The sequence below is a fragment of the Silurus aristotelis genome (assembly GCF_946808225.1).
Source record: "Silurus aristotelis genome assembly, chromosome: 22".
NCBI lineage: Eukaryota > Metazoa > Chordata > Actinopteri > Siluriformes > Siluridae > Silurus > Silurus aristotelis.
In genome coordinates this window covers 15,415,819-15,430,488 of record NC_139595.1, presented here as the reverse complement: position 1 = coordinate 15,430,488, position 14,670 = coordinate 15,415,819, and the positions used below count along the sequence as shown (strand labels likewise).

At 39.0% G+C, this 14,670-nt stretch overlaps 1 protein-coding gene across 1 annotated transcript in view; it reads right to left on the bottom strand.

The window, feature by feature from the left end:
* The window catches only part of schip1 (schwannomin interacting protein 1), a 365,243-nt gene that overhangs the window by 87,207 nt on the left and 263,366 nt on the right, over positions 1 to 14,670 (bottom strand). The window lies entirely within an intron of this gene.

Genomic DNA, 14,670 nt, shown 5'->3' with positions numbered 1-14,670 from the left:
CAAAGGTGCTAAATAGGGTTGAGTTTAGCGCTCAATAGCAGGCCATTAAAGAGATTCCACTCCAACCCATTTAAACCATATCTTCATTGAGCTGGCTTTGTGCACAGAGGCATCGTCCTACTGGAACAGGTTTGGGTCTCGTAATTCAAGAACTGAACTAAAAATATTATTCTACCACATCCAAAAACATCCAGTACAATTGTCTGTCTCTAATTTTGTGGTAAAATGTTGGTGAAGAACCACATATGGTTGGAAAAGTCCATATAGTGTTTATTTAGTTTATAATTACGGGCTCTTACCATCTTGGAATTGATTCAGCTGCAGGCAGTGATCTGAATATGCCGTCCATATTCTGTAGAATTCAATGCCTGTAGACAGCCATTTGTGCATTGTTTGCTAATGAGCTATGAGCTACAGTACTAAATGCAACCAATGAGCTGCAGTGCTGCGAAAATGAGATTTTACCAATTTGGAACAACAAATTGTAAAAGAATAAACAACAAAATATTAAAAATTTTAATCGTTATTTAGCATTATTTAATCATTTATCAAGTGCCTGTCAGATTACTACTGGACTTAAATTTCCGACAAAACACCGCAGCCCTCAGATGGTTTTTTTTCCATTCTGGATTTGCTTGCCTTGGCATCTATTAAACATCACCCTGCATTTGCATATATTCAGCATAGTTTACATAACAGAACCAAGTACCTTTTACTGTGTTCTAAATGAAACGTATGAAGTTGAGCTCTATAATGCCCAAGCCGACCAAAAGTATCTCACAGATTTCGATTTGGTAAATCGACTGATAGGTGCGAAGATCATTTCAGAAGTGTTTTATTACACTGGAATCATCTTACCCCTGCACAAAACCACTATACCACTATAGTTAGTTGAGCACTGTCACTTTTATTGCCACTTCTTTTACATTCCAACAATCCCATGAGAACAGAAAAGTGCAGGATGAACCACTTTCGAGAACAGTGCAGATATATACGAGACAAGGCCAGGACAAAGTGCAATTAAAGCACAAGTCTGTACCTACAGCCAACTAAAAGATGCATTGTGCACATAAGAACTTGCTGAGCTTAGGCCTCTTATGCTATTCAATAACTTCAACGATAGAGGAAGAGGGGTACAAAATATACTATAGCTATATTGCTATAAAGTCTCTGTCAACTGTACAGCTAAAGACACAATCCATCCCTGAGGACAGGTTTTCTTTTCCCTAAATAATACCAGTGTCAAATAAAAATGACACTGCTATATACACTATATTGCCTGGTCATAAGTTTCGGATGTGCTTCTTGAGCATCGCATTCCACATTTAGTCCCAATTTGCTCTTATAATTCCCTCCACTCTTCTGGAAAGATGTTGCCCTAGATTTTGGAGTGTGCTTGTGGAGATTTGTGGGGTGGAAGTCAGTGTTGCCATTTATTCCAAAGGTGCCCAATAGGGTTAAAGTCAGAGCTTTCTAGCAGGAGATCCTCCACTCCGACCGATGCAAAGCATATCTCCATGGAGTTCAAGTTCAAGTTCAAGTGCTACCACATCCAAAGACATCATAAACAAATAAAATAAATTAAATTAATTAAAATATATGATGCGGATAAAAGTACTGGAGCACCAACCATCCTTTGGTTTCTCCTCAAACTCTTACCACAAAGTTGGAGGCACACAACTGTATAGGAGATCATTAGATGTGGTAGAATTTTTTCTTTTACTTAAACTAGGAGACCCAGACCTGTTCCAGCATGACAAACCCAGCTCCATAAAGGTATGGTTTACATGGGTTGCCTTCTATAGAGCTCTGACCTCACACCCATTGTACACGTCAGAGATTAATTGAAACGCTGACTGCACCCCAGGCCTCCTTCCCCTACATCAATACCTGACTTTACCAACACCCTTGTGGCTGAAACTTCATAAGCACTCTCAAAATCTAGTGGAACATCTTCCCAGAAGAATGGAGATAATTATAACAGCAAATGAAGATTCAATATGGAATGGAATGCTCAGAAACCCCAAACGAATCTTATGAAAAAGTGTAAACAAACTTTTGCCCATGTATTGTTTAATTGTTTGTTTGGCATTGGAGTCTCAAGGACACAGCATAAACATACATCACAGATGTGAAAATAAAGAGACGGAACAAAGTGCTCCATCCTTTTACAATTCTTGCCAGCACTTTCCTCAGGAAAAGCTCAACTTCTACAACTGTGCAACTGCTTCGTTTTTCAGTAAAGCTTTGAATGATCATCAGTTTAACCATCACAGTATGCAGCAAACAGGGGTCTTCGGAGCTTCTATTAGCTGTAGCGCAAGTAGTCAAGCCTCTAAACCTCTGCCTATTACTTAACAGGATAAACACTCGCCATCCGCCTTTAAACCGCTTCCTTAAAGGAGAAATCATTTGTACCAACGAGTAAAGCCCCCTTGATGGAGAAGGCATTATTCTGAGACCGTTTCTCCTGAGAAACTGGGAACGACGTTATAGTCGCGTGTGACTGATCCAGAGACGTAATGGAGACCGATGAATCTACTTCCATGTGCTTAACCATCACCGCCTGTTCTCTATTTAGCCGCGGATGTACTTTTGACCCGGAGCATCTGTTCTGCTTTATATCAATACAAGCGAAGCATTTGGAGCTAAGCACAAAAAGTTTCATCCCTACTATAATAGTGTAGAGGCCTGGGAAATCCATGCGCATGGTGAAATGCAACTGACAAACATCAGGATATATTAATCTATTATTTAATAACACCAGGAAAACTATAATGTTTAGCATTTTTATAGCATCTGAAAGTATGCGAAAAAGACAAGACAGGGGTCTCTTTTTCCCGTTAGCTGAGGAACATTATCATGTATTTTAATCCACATTGACATTAACCAGTCATATAAATGCAGCTACACAATATGGGCATAAATATTGGGACATTTGTCTCAAACTGTTACCACAAAGTTGGCGGTACACAATCGTATAGGACGTATTTGGATGTGCTAGCCTAAAATTTTTTTAGGGTTAGGGTAAGGGTTAGGGTTAGCCTATATATTATATAGCCTATATATATATATATTATTAGTTTGGCTTATATATATTATTATATATATAGGCTAACCCTAACCCTAACCCTAACCCTTCACTTGAACTAGGAGACCCGAACCTGTTCCAACATGACAATGTTCCTAAGTACAAATCCAGCTTCATGAAGATATGGTTTAATGTGGGCTGGAATGGAAGTTGATTGAATGTATAGAGCTTTGACCTCAACCCTGTTGAACACATTTGGGAAGATTTGAACTACTGACTGCACCCCAGGACTCCTCACCTCACCCACATCCCTACCTGACTTTACTTTAACCCTTGTGACAAAATGAACACAAATATCCACATGCACACCAACATTTTTTTGCATTGAATGTTGCACATGTGCACTTTGAGTTGTTAGTTTAGTGTTATGTGCACTTCTGTGTTTCTTTGTGTTCCTTTTGTTTATTTATGTTGTTTGCTGTAGCACCTTGGTTCTGGGAAACGTTGTTTTGTATATGGTTAAAATGACAGTCAAGCCTACTTGATCTTGAACATCTACTGAAACATCTTCCCAGAAGAGTGGAGGTTATTATAACAGCAAATTGGGACTAAATGTAAAATGGGATGTTCAAAAAGCACATACCAAACTTATAGTCAGGTGTCCACATACTTTTGTTTATATAGTGTACCTTTGGTACTTGGGAACTTAAATTTTTTTATTGAGTTTGCACATTTTTTATGTTTTTTGGATGGAGATTTACCAGAGAATGTCTGTGTTACACTGCCTGATACTGAGATCTGGCAACCAGAATGATATAAAACAATTAGCGCATTACAAGGAATACACCCAGGATATGCCGCCTGTCCACTGCAGGGCACCAAACACTTGCACTCACACACATTGACAGCTTAGCACAGTTAAGACTCACTAATGCACCTCCTAGAATAGTTCTTCAGATGTAAAACCAAACTAGACATCCAAGAAGAACCTCATGTAAAAAAAATCTCCATGAAGATACTCACCAACATTACTTGCTATATCACTTTATCAAACTAAAACAGCATTCTTTTTAACCATGATCTTTTTTGTATGAACCAAACATGTGGATAAAAGGACGTGTCATCATCCACTCGATGCATTAAAATCAGTTTTGGAGAGGAGAGTATTGACATAGTCTCATAATGGGAAGCCCACTCGTCTGCCCTCTAGCCTGAAGCCTCTCAAAACTCTCGACACCCAGCCTGTCTGGCACTACACACACACACACACACACACACACACACATACACACACACACACACATACACACACACAACCACACACACACACACACACACACACACACACACACACACACACACACACACACACACACACACACACACACACACACACAACCACACACACACACACAAATGAAACAGCAGGCGCATCTTCTCAAGAGGGGTCTCTGAATGAAGAGAGTTCTTAAGGTCAGGCTAGTCATTATCTCAGTCTCGTTGTTCAGCGAGCGTTGCCTGATTGAGGCTGGGCTTGAAGTCAGTATTTTCACCTCTGATTAAGTAAGAGGAAAATGAATCGTGCACTTTAGAGCTCATGCACATGTACTTACTCAGCGAATGAAAGACATGACTAATGGAAAATCTGTGACGCAGTGTTACGGTGACTTAGTAACACGAGTAATCCAGTGCTACTGAGTTTAGAAACCAGTGTAGACTAACTGTATGTCTGTATCAGGCCCAGTCAACATAATGCACCCAAATCCATCTGGAAAACATGTGTATTAGTCTGAAAGAAGGATAAATGAAGAAGGTCAGCAGATTTTCTACAGAACTTCAGGCTCACTTTCTTTTTTTCAGTGCACTTTTTAATTTGCTCCAAATAAGTCTGTCTCAATAATTCACAGATTCAGCCTTGTCCAAGTTCAACTCAAATGAGATCATGCTCCAAACTCTGCAAGGTTTTTGTCTGGGTCTCACCTACTGCCAAAGGACAAACAAGGCACATAAAAGTAAGCAGACTGCGAGAATTATAACGCATACCTGCCGGTTCAAAACGCCTCCCCTCCATCTGCGTCTGATGTTCAACCAAGCCTACAATGTTACCGGTGCATGAATAATAAACAACATGGCCAAAGTTACTTCTGTTATATATGTAGTTCAAGAGAACCAGTAAAAGTAGATCTGTGGTTTATACCGAAATCATTCAGATTATTCTGAAGTCTTATGGGAATTTTCATCTCATATCCATAAATACATGTTGGCTGCTTTTCCTTCACTCTCTGGCAGCACCGTTTGTAGGCATAGGCGAACCAGGCGGTTGCCTAGGGCGCAACCAACTGGGGGGGCGCCAGTGAGTGGCCCTGCCTTACTACCTTTGTACATTTTACATTATTTACCTGTTTTTCTGCTAAAGTTTTATTAACAATATATGTTTATTTTAATTCAGGCAAATATGCAATGATTATTAAATGTAAAAAGGAAGGTTGGAAATTATTTCTATGGTGTGGTGGTGGAGCCGTTGTGGTGCTAGGGCCATGGGGTGGAGTTACAGTAGGAACATTGCCCAGGGTCTCTGCTACAGTTTAAAACAGGATTAAATTTGCCACATTTGCCAGATCTATCTGTATACGATTAGGCATGACATTATGACATTATTACACTATGACCAGTAAAGTAAATAACACTGATTATCTCTTCATAATGGCACCTGTTAGTAGGTGGGATTTATTTATTAGGCAGCAAACTAACATTTTATCCTTAAAGTCGATGTGTAAGAGGCAGGAAAAAATGGCCAAGGGTAATGATTTGTGCGAGTTTGAGAAGGGCCAAATTGTGATGTCTAGACGACTGGATCAGAGCATCTTCAAAACTGCAGCTCTTGTGGGCTGTTCCCAGTCAGCAGTGGTCAGTACCTATCAAAAGTGGTCCAAGGAAGGAACAGTGGTGAACCGGCGATGGTATATTGATGGTTAATGCTTTTTATAACAAAATGTACAACAAGCCTACATTAACGGCTGCTTCCATTAGGGGTCACCACAGCGGATCATCCGTCTCCATACTCCCCCGTCCTCTACATCTACCTCTTTTAACCCAACCACCTGCATGTCTTCCTTCACCACATCCATAAACCTCCTCTTTGGCCTTCCTCTTTTCCTCCTTTCTGGTGGCTCCATCCTCAGCATTCTCCTGTTGATATACCTCATGTCCCTCCATGTCCAAACCATCTCAATCAAGCCTCTCTCACTTTGTCCCTAAAGCATGCTACATCCGTGGTCCCTCTAATAAACTCGTTTCGAATTCTACATACAGTATAAAGTATAAATGGGGAGAAATCCATGGTGCAGAAAAAGGAGACTGCACAGCGAAACTATAATAAAAGTGAAATTAACAATGTATTTCTTTCGTAACAGCCGTTCGCATTCTTAACATTTTTAACATGATAGAGTAATATTCATCAGAATCTTTTTCAATGCTGGCTGCCCGGAGATGCTACAGTAACCAGGCAACCCGTTCAAACAGCAGCATCACGCCAGCCGATGGGTTGCCCTGGAAACAGGTGACTGAGTGTGTGTAATGGACTATGAAAGCGACAGGTTAGTGGTAGTTCTCGTTTTCGGGAAACACGTTCTCCCGATGTTGGGCATTAATGACGGAGGATACATTAAATCCTGCATGGCTGAGCTATCCAATGAAGCTAATCTTCTTGATCATTATGATAATGTAATAAACCTGTAATAGCAGTTTAATAGGTTCTCTCCACTACTGTCTACTGACTCCAAGAACTCTATATTCCATCAGGTGTGACAAGCTAAAAGAGTTTGGTGGCTACAGAGTGGTGCCATGGGAGTGTGGGGGTGGTTTTTGATAATGCTACAGCTTTCTGAGGTCAGGATTCTAAGAACCTTTTTGTAGATGTCTCTGGGGAAAGAACAGTACTGGGACTCAACAAACACCATTCATGATGTGTTAGCTGCTAAGGTGTTTCCCGCTGTTAATCTTCCACTCAAGTGTCAATCAGTGAATATTTTAATTAACAGTGAGGGAACTGGAATGAATGGACATTCAGTGTCACCCAGATAAGGACAGGTTCCCTTTTGAATCTGGTTCCTTTTAAGGTTTCTTCTTCATATCATCAGTCACTACTGTCATGCTCATAGTGGAAACATTTATGGGGACTAATTTATTAATTAAAAATGGACACCAATCAAGCATAAATTTATGGCCATTGATCAGGCATAACATTATGACCACCAGCCAAATATTGTGTTGGTCCCCCTTTTGCTGCCAAAACAGTTCTGTCCCATCGAGCATTAACAGCATTAACTTCTTCAGCTACAGGAACTCGTTTGTTGGTTTGGACCACACGGGCCAGCTTTCACTCCCTATGTGCATCAGAGCCCTGTCTCTGGTTAACCACTGTTCCTTTTTTGGACCACTTTTGATAGATATTGGCCACTGCAGACCAGGAACACCCCACAAGATCTGCATTTTTGGAGATGCTCTAACCCAGTCATCTAGCCATCACAATTTGGCCCTTGCCCATTTTTCCTGCTTCGAAAACATAAACTTTGAAGACAAAATGTTCACTTGTTGCCTAAAATATTCAGAGCTGCTTTGTGACAGTAATTGTTTGGTACCACTCATGTGGCAGCAAAAGATATTTGTGTGGATATTTAGCAATTTTTATTGCATCAGTTAATACAGTGCAATACATTTCATGGGCATATTCAATCACCATCATTGGTAAGGACAAAATGCACTGGGTAGGGAATCCCTGTGCCAATCCTGACCTAGGATCTCTTTTTGTATTTAAAATCAGGACAAAGCTCATCTTAGATATGCCTTTGCTTTATATTAGTCTTGACTTGTGTACTATCCCTAGGGAATGAGATAACTTTGCATAACTTAATAGATGTTTAAAACCCATGTATGAATCCAACATTATGAATAAGGTCATTCTGTCAGCTTTCCCGGGGATGTCAAAAGGCATTGCTTTCTTTTCGCTCAGCTCCGTGCGGTTTAAAAATGGTCAGGAAAGATGTCAGGACATCCACATTTAATGATGTCCACCTGTTCTCTTCGCTTCCTTTTCGGCTTTGATTTGGAGGACAGGCCAGCTCTGTGACAGCCAGCTCGAGCCAGTAATAAAGAAATGGAGAATAAAAAGGGGAGAATAAATCTGTGGGGGAATGAAAGAGACAAGAGTAAAAGTACACACAGCAAGATGAAAAACTCTCGTCTCACTTTTGTAGCTCTCTGGGAATATGTGTCGAAAAGGAGAGTAAGACGATCGCAAGACGATATTTTAACTATAAGTGTGAAATTAGTCTATAGATGTGTGAATATAAAAGTATCAATACATCAAGCCTTATTTTTATAAATCTACTGCAAATCCATTCATTCCCCATCCCTCTATCCATCATCCCTCCATCCATCCATCCATCCATCCATCCATCCATCCATCCATCCATCCATCCATCCATCCATCCATCTATTCATCCAACAATCCTTCCATAAATCCTTCAATTAGTTTGCAGTATATTTGATAAAATATCTACCCATTGCTCTAAAAACCATCAAATCAACGATTCATCCATCCATTTTTTGAAATGATGCCCTCCATCAATCTGTGCACATCCATCCATCCATCCATCCATCCATTCATCCATCCATCCATAAATCCTTCAATTAGTTCACAGTATATTTGCTCAAACATTTATCTACCCGTTGCTCTTAAAACCATCAAATCAACGATTCATCCATCCATTTTTTTGAAACCATGACCTTCATCAATCTGTGCACATCTATCTATCTATCTATCTATCTATCTATCTATCTATCTATCTATCTATCTATCTATCTATCTATCTATCTATCTATCTATCTATCTATCTATCTATCTATCTATCTATCTATCTATCTATCTATCCATCCATCCATCCATCCATCCATCCATCCATCCATCCATCCATCCATCCATCCATCCATCCATCCATCTATCCATCCATCCATCCATCCATCCATCCATCCATCAATCCTTCCAAAATTCCCATACTTCTATATAAACATACCTTCATCTTCCAAACCATTGATTCCTCCCTAGTCGCAGTGACTGAGTGACAGTAATGAGTATATAATCAGCCTTGTTGTGTAATCAGAAAGGGCTCATGTAGGATCTGTGGTGAATTCTAAGTATAAGGTCATGCACACAGGGACAACAAAGTAATTACAATCTTCAATAAAACGCTGCTCTTCCTCTTCCAATTATAAATAAACAGAATACACATACACAAGAAACAGCAACCAATCATTTGCAGATTCAATTGTTGATGGATGAGGGCCAACAGAGGTGTAAACACATGCATACACAGGCAGATTTATTAACACAACCCTACACTATTCCAAATCACAAGCTTATCCTTGAGTCTTATCATCATCTGGATCCACACACATAGACACACACACACACACACACCCACACCCACATACAGTACACACATACACATGATCTATTGATCAGACGCTAAAAACTGATGGAGATCTCCCTCAGGTAGGTGTCCTATTAAATTGCCTGATTGTAGTTAGACTTCACCTAAGATTAGCTGTGTGCTAATCAACAGCAATTAATCTGCTAATGAGAAGACCGTATCTGTCAGTCTATAATTGGTAATTGTAAAACCTGACCAGGGCATAAAACCACTGACCTTCAAATAACCGCCACACACAGTGTTTAACTACTGATAGACTCTGCTAGAGAGATAGAGAGGGAAAGAAAAAAAAAGATCAGAAAAAGAGAAATACATACAGTATGTGCACATATACTCATACATATGTACATATTCATATGATTGATAACACAAATTCATCTACACTTCTCAGATTCTAGGTATCTCTCATCTCTCATCTCTCTCTCTCTCTCTCTCTCTCTCTCTCTCTCTCTCTCTCTCTCTCTCTCTGTGGTTCTCATTATAGGAAAATTTCATGTGTGAATGTAACACAGTAACTGTACTGTGCCTTAAAACCTTTACATACAGAGAATCCCAATGCTGATATGACTCAAGACTCAATAAATCCAGCACCAAAGAGATCAGAGGTCAAATCTATACTGAGAGAGCAGAACTGCAGTACAACTGCCATTATAAATCCATAATAATCCATATTCAAATCAACATTCTGTTGGAAATCTCTATTTCATGTTTCCGAGGTGGTATCAAAAACTGCTAACTGGTGCTATTCTGACCAACCGTCTGCGATTTCATCCCGGTCAGCAAGTTACAACAAAGAGCAAACGTGGAATTCTGCATAAAACCGGGCAAATCCGCCACAGAGACATCTGACACGGCATGCGATCGACATACGTTTGACATACGGCGATGCCGTTCAAGGAGTTTTCGGTGTCACGCGTGATTCTGAGAGCTGAAACCCATCGCTGGAACAAAAGAAAGATCAAGAAGATCTCCAAAGAGTTCAACCCGGAAATTTGTCAAAACAGTTCAGCAACTTGTGCATGATGATCATCGGAGAACAATCCACATGATCTCACTCCTGCACCCATCCTATTCTCTAGATTTGGCTCTTGGGGACTCTTCTCAACATGAAGATTCAGCTCAAAGGTCATCGTTTTAACACTATTGTGGAGATCCAGCTCAAATCGCAGACGCCACTTTTCACAACTCAAAAAGAAGACTTCCAGAACATATTTCAGAAATGGCAGGAATGCTGGGTGCGCTGTATTGCTATGCAAGGGGATTATTTTGAAGGTGATGGTGTGTAAACATAGATAAATAAAGTACTTTCTTGTAAACAGAGCCAGAACTTTTTGAAACCACCTCATAACTGAGATTCAGTAGAGCCATTTTTATTGATTATAACAATGATAAATTCAGGAAAAGAGTTTGTACAATTACCTCATTTACGAATTCCTGCATTACTGAATGGATTATTTATTTAATTAGCTTGGATATTTTTTTTGTGCACTCAGATAATGACTAGATCCTGAGACTGCATGTAAAAGTAACAAGAGTGTTAGAAGTGAGACCAATTTCTAAAAACACTCGTATTCATGAATGCTTACAGGAAAAGACAGAAAGGAAGAAAAAAAATCACCGGGTGGGGGAGGGTTGTGTAGAAGAGTTGTGCAGAAAACGGGAGGCATTTGCATAATGTTCATTATGCTCATGTCCACTTTATATTAGGTATGAAAAAATAAAATTCATGGTGCTGGGGCCAGTGACATTATTAAACTGATCATATTCATTAACATTTTAATGGCCGCCGGTTTAGTTGGGTGGGTGGCACAGTGTTCTCGCTGCTCATACCAAAATTAACAGCCTGGCAGATTAAAATGGCTGAAATCCCAGCACTACTCTGCAATCCCTCAAGAAAAAGACAAGGCTTCTTCAGGGTGTAAAACCAAGCAAAGCCAAAATTTACACCAGCGAACATAAGTGACAAATCCATTGTGATTGTAAGCTGCAACCATCCACTCATTAAATGATCTCAGGTCTTTTACATAGTCATGACTGGCACTTATGTCATTCAAACTGTACTACAGTGAATTCTGCTTAGAAGACGTGGTGATGTATTTGAGTGAATGTATTATAAAAGAATATATACTTAAGTAATAAAGAAAAAAACAGTATGTTGTGTGGTGATTTGAGCAATTACTACAGCATCACTTGCCTCAGTAACACTGTCTCGGACAAATGGATGGCTGCCTAAGCACTTTTATGCTTTGCTGATATCATTTGCCAGCATGCTGTGTCCTATCATGGCCACTCTGTCTGTTAGACTCGATCCCACTCATTGACTGGATCTAGAATCAATAACCATCTTCATTTGGGAACTGCAATTGACACACATGCTTATCGTGGAATATCGGTTTGTCTCAATTAACCGCAAACGATGATTATAGCATTACTCGGTTTACAAAATAGAGCAAAAGCAATTTATTTCAAATTCACCCATTGGAAATTTATTGCAAAACTGTGTTGTTGTATTTTTCCAGACTTATTGAGTAGATTTTTTTCTAAAACTGTAGTCACACTGTCACAATGGGCCTAACTTATGTTTGCCAACTGTCTGTGAAGTTCAAAGGTTAGGTCAGGTGGGAAAGCATTCAGAGGGGTCGCTATTCAGCTGTTCATGTTTGTCTAGAGTAGAGATGCCCAAGATGTTTTTCCAACAATATAAAAAGAAACACATAAAAACACTCATATGGCGAATGCTGTAAATATCACAAATTAAAGCGCAATGGCAAACATCGTTATTTCAATATACAATACAGAATAAGTGCATGAATAAATATGTTGAATAAACAAAATGAAAATGAATGTTCTTCATTTTACACACTTTTTGGATTCGGTTCTCTTCAACTGGCAACCACTCCCTGCCTTCTAGAATGGCTTCACGTGAACTGGCAAAGAAAAAAATACATCAGATTACTGTTGAGGATTAAACTCATAAACCATAAGGATGGAATTTTTTGGCTAATTTCAATTTTTACAACTACAGTTATGATTAAATATATGTACTTTTTACTCCACTATATTTTAATTCCCAATGACTGTTACCAATTAAATTTTTTTAACCAGGTTTGTTAAAGTAATATATTGCCCCTCTGATACTGAGACATGAATGAAATCACAGTCTACCTCTAATACTCATTAAAATGCTTCCACAGCACTTTAGAATACATTTTCAGCTTGTTTCTGTGGTGTTGTAGTTCTTTCTTTCGCTAGTATAAATACAATTTGCTGTATTACGACTACAAATGAGACCAACATGCAACAGCCAATCAGCTTTCTGTTATTGTTGCAAATCTCTCTTGGATCGTACCACATGCTTAAAACTGATTTTATTTTTCAGCTATGGGGAGGTATAGTTTAGCGATACTTCGCTTGAAAAAAATATATTTAGGGCTCGGTTAATGCCAGGTGTTTTTTTGATGTTGTGATATACTGTACGTTACGAATTTCATTTCTAATGGTCTTAAAAAAGGTCATAAAAGTCCTTAATTTGACTTGCTGAAACCTACAGAAATCCTGTTTATCTTAAATAATTTACTTCAATTTTGTTTGTGAACTAAAGATACATTTTTTGAAAGATCGTTTTACTGCTTTGCCTTTTTTTTTGACTGGCTTGTTCAAACTTTGTTTCATTCCGGCATGTTGAAGAGGCGGTTGTGTTTATGTTGGTTAATGCAGTGTTGAGGTGTACAATTTGATTTGTATTTTAGGAAATGAAACCTTAAAAATAGATTGTTTTGGGCTTTTTACTAACATGTGCCTTGTTATTGAGAACCAGTGCATTTTTGAGCCAACGTTCAATATGAGTCACATACTCAAGTACTGTTCAAATCAGATACTCTATGACTTTTTCTCAAGTCATATTGGTATTGATGACTTTCAAATTGGAGTAAGTTTTGCAGTAAGGTATCTTATTTTTACTCAAGTATGATTTTTAGGTACTCTTTACATCTCTGATAACAACTTTAAATTGCGAAAAGGGCCGTGTCGCTAGTTTACGTCATTGAAAAGTCGCTAACGCACAAGCCTGAAGGTCAGAGCTCTCAATGCAATGGAGGACCGCCACGACTCTCTTGAGGGGGAATGCAGAAAAATACAGTTAACGTAATAAATATGGTAAAATAAAGCAAACAGCTCAGGACTGCAGCAGAATCGCCCCCAACGGTCGCTGGCAATGACCTTCACCAACAGATAATATCTCTGTGCTCACAACATCATTCGGACGCTTTAGGGTGTTTTTCCAATAACTCCCACTGACTCAAACGATGATTAGTTGCAGAAATATATATTGAAAAAACAGTATGTTGTGTGGCGATTTGGGCAAATACTACAGCATCACTTGCCTCAGTAACACTGTCTCGGACAAATTGATGGCTGCCTAAGCACTTTTATGCTTTGCTGATATCATTTGCCAGCATGCTGTGTCCTATCATGGCCACACTGTCTGTTAGACTCGATCCCACTCATTGATTGGATCCAGAATCAATAACCATCTTCATTTGGGAACTGCAATTGACACACATGCTAATGGTGGTATATCAGTTTGTCTCAATTAACCGCAACCGATGATTATAGCATTACTCGGTTTACAAAATAAGGCAAAAGCAATTTATTTCAAATTCACCCATTGGAAATTTTTTGCAAAACTGTGTTGTTGTATTTTTCCAAACTTATTGAGTAGATTTTTTTCTAAAACTGTAGTCACACTGTCACAATGGGCCTAACTTATGTTTGCCAACTGTCTGTGAAGTTCAAAGGTTAGGTCAGGTGGGAAAGCATTCAGAGGGGTCGCTATTCAGCTGTTCATGTTTGTCTAGAGTAGAGATGCCCAAGATGTTTTTCCAACAATATAAAAAGTAACACATAAAAACACTCATATGGCGAATGCTGTAAATATCGCAAAATAAAGCGCAATGACAAACATCGTTATTTAATTCAATATCCAATACAGAATAAGTGCATGAATAAATACGATAAATAAACAAAATGAAAATAAATGTTCTTTATTTAAGACACTTTATGGATTCGGTTCTCTTTAACTGGAAACCACTCCCTGCTTCTAGAATGGCTTCACGTGAACTGGCAAAGAAAAAAATACATGAGATTACT